The sequence below is a fragment of the Oncorhynchus masou genome, unplaced genomic scaffold, assembly GCF_036934945.1.
Source record: "Oncorhynchus masou masou isolate Uvic2021 unplaced genomic scaffold, UVic_Omas_1.1 unplaced_scaffold_2058, whole genome shotgun sequence".
NCBI classification, from domain to species: Eukaryota; Metazoa; Chordata; class Actinopteri; order Salmoniformes; family Salmonidae; genus Oncorhynchus; species Oncorhynchus masou.
Window position 1 is genome coordinate 35001 of NW_027008545.1, and position 5461 is coordinate 40461.

Below are 5461 nucleotides of genomic sequence, written 5' to 3' on the forward strand. Positions count from 1 at the left end.
GAGAGAGAGAGAGAGAGAGAGAGAGAGAGAGAGAGAGAGAGAGAGGGAGAGAGAGAATAGAGGGAAGAGAGGGAGAAGAGAGGTAGAAGAGAGGGAGAGAGAGAGAGAGAGAGAGAGGAGAGAGGGAGAGAGGGAAGAGAGAGAATAGAGGGAAGAGAGGGAGAAGAGAGGGAAGAGAGGGAGAGAGAGGGATTGGTCACACTTTTCTCTCTCGTCTGTGTAGTACTGCTGTGTGTCACGTTGTTACTACACAGACATCAGAGTTACAGGGTATGAAGTCATATGGAACTATCTATAGCCCATTGAACATTACTGCAGAAGAGAGCAAGGATTTTGCAGCAATAAACAATGTGATTTACAAAAACATAATTTAGTTTGCAGTACGGATATGTCCAAACACAAAGCTAACTGTTTTAAACAGAATGAGATTCCTTCTCATGGAAACTCATACTTACATCTGCAGTAAGTCTTTGAAGATGCCCTTGATGTAGGAAGTAAAGAGAAACACAAGAGGTGTGTGTGTGTGTGTGTGTGTGTGTGTGTGTGTGTGTGTGTGTGTGTGTGTGTGTGTGTGTGTGTGTGTGTGTGTGTGTGTGTGTGTGTGTGTGTGTGTGTGGTGTGTGTGTGTGTGTTAGTCCTCTCTTTAATGATCTAACAGAGAACAGACTCCAGAGATTTGCGCTACCTCTGCCTGTGATGTGTAAACGCACACACGACATATACACACACACACACACACACACACCCCTACGGAACAGGACAAGTGTAGTCTGGAAAAGTACATATCTATGTACGGCAGTCAGTGAGTGTCTCTGATTGTTTCTATGTATGTGGCACAGAAGTCTAAGGCACTGCATCTCAGTGCTGGAGGAATCCCTACAGACCCAAATTTGATTCCAGGCTGTATCACAACCGGCCGTGATTGAGAGTCCCATAGGGCGGCGCACAATTGGCCCAGCATCGTCCGGGTTTGGCCGGTGTAGGCCGTCATTGTAAATAAGAATTTGTTCTTAACTGACTTGCCTAGTTAAATAAAGGTTAAACAGAGAGAGAGAGACAGATCAGCGCCACAGGTAACTTCCACAAAGCTGTGACCGATTTGAGAGACAAGGCTAGAAGAGCCTTCTATGCCATCAATAGGAACATAAAATTCAACATACCAAGGGCCTCCCGGGAGTCTAGGGCACTGCATCGCAGCGCTAGCTGTGCCACCAGAGACGCCCAGGCTCTGTCGCAACCGGCCGCGACCAGGAGGTCCGTGGGGCGGCGCACAATTGGCCTAGCGTCATCTGGGTTAGGGAGGGTTTGGCCGGTAGGGAAATCCAAGATAGTAGCTACTAGACAAGATAGTAGCTACTAGACAAGATAGTAGCTACTAGACAAGATAGTAGCTACTAAACAATTGGATACAACGAAATTGTGGAGAAAAAAGGTATTCAAATTTTAAAAAATAATAAAAAATAAAATTCGATATACCAATTAGGATATGCCAAAAAATACTGGAATCAGTTATAACACCCATTATGGTTGTGAGGTCTGGGGTGCGCTCACCAACCAAGAATTCATTAAATGGTGTGAGAGAGAGACACAGAGAGAGAGAGAGAAGAGTAGAGAGAGAGACAGAGAGAGAGACGCAAAAATATCCTCCGTGTACAACGTAGAACACCAAATAATGCATGCAGAGCAGAATTAGGCCGATACCCACTAATTATCAAAATCCAGAAAAAAGCCGTTAAATTCTACAACCACCTTAAAGGAAGCGATGCCCAAACCTTCCATAATAAAGCCATCACCTACAGAGAGGTGAACCTGGAGAAGAGTCCCCTAAGCAAGCTGGTCCTGTTCACAAACACACCCTACAGAGACCCAGGACAGCAGCACAATTAGACCCAACCCAATCTTGAGAAAACAAACAAGCTAATTACTTGACACATTGTAAAGAATTAACATAAAAACAGAGTGTACAGAAAAGAGAGAAGACAGGCTATGTGCTCACTGCCCACAAAATGAGGTGGAAACTGAGCTGCACTTCCTAACCTCCTGCCAAATGTATGACCATATTAGAGACACATATTTCCCTCAGATTACACAGACCCACAAAGAATTCAAAAACAATTCAAATTTTGATAAACATATATATTGGGTGAAATACCACAGTGTGCCATCACAACAGCAATATTTACCATTCTAAATGCAACCCATATTTATGTTTATTTATTTTCCCTTTTGTACTTTAACCATTTGCATTATAACATTTGCATTATAACATTATAAATATCTATTATTTTTGAACTTCTGTGAGTGTAATGTTTACTTTTAATTTATTATTAAAAGCGTCAGAGAGAGAGAGAAAGAAAGATAGAGAGAGAGAGAGAGAGAGACAGAGGTGCGTGTGCATATTAACACTAATCTAGTGAAAGGGACAGAGTGAAGGGATGTGTTCGAGGTTGCGTGTGTGTGTGTGTGTGTGTGTGTGTGTGTGTGTGTGTGTGTGTGTGTGTGTGTGTGTGTGTGTGTGTGTGTGTTAACCTGGTGTTGTTGTCTGAGCTGGGGTTGGTCCTAAAGGAGAACTGTTGAATGAGGTTCTCCTGACTCTTCTCCACCTGCAGCATGTTGGCTTTAGACTCCACCAACACCACCCTGACAAACACACACAGGACAGGGGTAATTTACACACACACACACACACACACACACACACACACACACACACACACACACACACACACACACACACACACACACACACGCACACACGCACACACACACCTGAACGTGGCATCCTTGCTGAAAGGGTTTTTTACTTTAAGTTGGAGCTCCTTCAGCTGGTAACATGGAGATTTGCACTTCACTATCCCCTGGATGGAGACAGAGATAGAGACAGATAGAGAGAGAGAGAGAGATGGAGACAGAGAGAGACAGAGAGGGAGAGAGAGAGAGGGAGAGAGAGAGAGAGAGAGAGAGAGAGAGAGAGAGAGAGAGAGAGAGAGACAGGGAGAGAGGAGGGAGAGAGAGAGAGAGAGACAGGGAGAGAGGAGGGAGAGAGAGAGAGAGAGAGAGAGAGAGAGAGAGAGAGAGAGAGACAGGGAGAGAGGAGGGAGAGAGAGGGGGGGTTTAAACACAAAGACATTGTACAACTCCCCCAGTAACAGTCATTCAGCAGCCACCATGATGTAAGAGGACATGCAGCGTCCACAACATAGAAATAGAAATAGAATAATTTCCTGTGCTGCTGATACATTGTTCTGCCACGGGAACAGTGAATGGTGAACCCATGTCTGCCCAGAGGACAAGCTGTTCTGGAGGGTGTCCCAAATTATACCCTGTTCCATATGCAGTGCACTACTTTTGACCAGGGCCCATCGGGAAATAGGGTGCCATTTGAGACGCACTACCCTGGTCTCTATAGAAAGTAAAGTAGTGTAGGCACTGCCTGAGTCAGTGTTCTATTGGCAACTGGACAAAGGGTTCACAACAACGGCGCCGCAGAGGGGGCAGGCTCTCCTGGTCAGGCTCCGTGAGACGGGTTTTACTGTTCCCGAGTATACTACTCGCCAATATCCAGTCTCTTGACAACAAGGTAGATGAAATTCCAGCACGGGTTGCTTTCCAGAGAGACATCAGAGATTGTAACATTCTCTGTTTCACAAAAAAATGTCTCTCTCGGGATAGGTTGTCGGAATCAGTTCAGCCACCGGGCTTCTCCATGCATCGCGTCGACAGAGATAAACACCTCTCTGGGAAGAGGAAGGGCGGAGGTGTATGCTTCATGATTAACGACTCATGGTGTAATCATAACCACATACAGGATCTCAAGTCCTTCTGCTCACCAGACCTAGAATTCCTTACTATCAAATGCCGGCCATATTATCTCCCAAGAGAATTCTCGTCAGTTATTGTCACAGCTGTGTACATTCCCTCTCAAGCAGACACCAAGACACCCCCCAAAGAACTTCCCTGGACTCTATGTAAACTGGAAACCATGTATCCTGCTGCATTTATTGTAGCTGGGGGTTTTAACAAAGCACATTTGAGAACAAGGCTACCTAAATTCTATCAGCATATTGATTGCACTACGCGGGTGTAACTGGATCACTGCTACTCTAACTTCCGCGATGCATACAAAGCCCTCCCCCGCTTTCCCTTCAGCAAATCCGACCACGACTCTATCTTGTTCCTACAGTCTTATAGGCAGAAACTCAAACCAGGATGTACCAGTAACTAGAACCATTCAGTGCTGGTCTGACCAATCGGAAGTCACGCTTCAAGATGGTGTTGATCATGAGGACTGTTCCGGTCAGCCTCAGACAACAACAAGTTTATAAAGAAGTGCATTGGAGATGTTGTACCCACTGTGACCATTAAAACCTACCCTAACCAGAAACGTGGTTAGAAACGCGCATTCGCGGCAAAACTGAAAGCACGGACCACCACATTTAACCATGGAAAGAGGTCTGGGAATATGGCTGAATATAAACAGTGCAGTTATTCCCTCCACAAGGCAATCAAACAAGCGAAATGTCGGTACAGGGACAAAGTGGAGTCGCAATTCAAAGGCTCAGACACGAGGCGTATGTGGCAAGTTCTACAGGAAATCACAGACTACAAAAAGAAAAGCAGCCACGTCACGGACGCCGACGTCTTGCTTCCAGACAAACTAAACAACTTCTTTGCTCGCTTTGAGGACAATACAGTGCCATCGTCGCGGCCCGCTAACAAGGACTGTGCCCCACCCCCCTCCTTCTCCGTGGCCGACATGAGTAAAACATTTAAACGTGTGAATCATCGCAAGGCTGCCGGTCCAGACGGCATCCCTAACCATGTCCTCAGAGCGCAGACCAGCTGGCTGGTGTGTTTACAGACATATTCAATCTCTGTCCCCACATGCTTCAAGATGGCCACCATTGTTCCCTTACCTCAGCCATGTCCTTACTTGTTAGATATTACTGCACGGTCGGAAATAGAAACACAAGCATTTCGCTACACTCGCATTAACACCTGCTAACAATGTGTATGTGACCAATACATTTACATTTACATTTAAGTCATTTGGCAGACGCTCTTATCCAGAGCGACTTACAAATTGGTGAATTCACCTTATGACATCCAGTGGAACAGCCACTTTACAATAGTGCATCTAAATCATTTAAGGGGGGTGAGAAGGATTACTTTATCCTATCCTAGGTATTCCTTAAAGAGGTGGGGTTTCAGGTGTCTCCGGAAGGTGGTGATTGACTCCGCTGTCCTGGCGTCGTGAGGGAGTTTGTTCCACCATTGGGGGGCCAGAGCAGCAAACAGTTTTGACTGGGCTGAGCGGGAACTGTACTTCCTCAGTGGTAGGGAGGCGAGCAGGCCAGAGGTGGATGAACGCAGTGCCCTTGTTTGGGTGTTGGGCCTGATCAGAGCCTGGAAGTACTGCGGTGCCGTTCCCCTCACAGCTCCGTAGGCAAGCACCAATAAC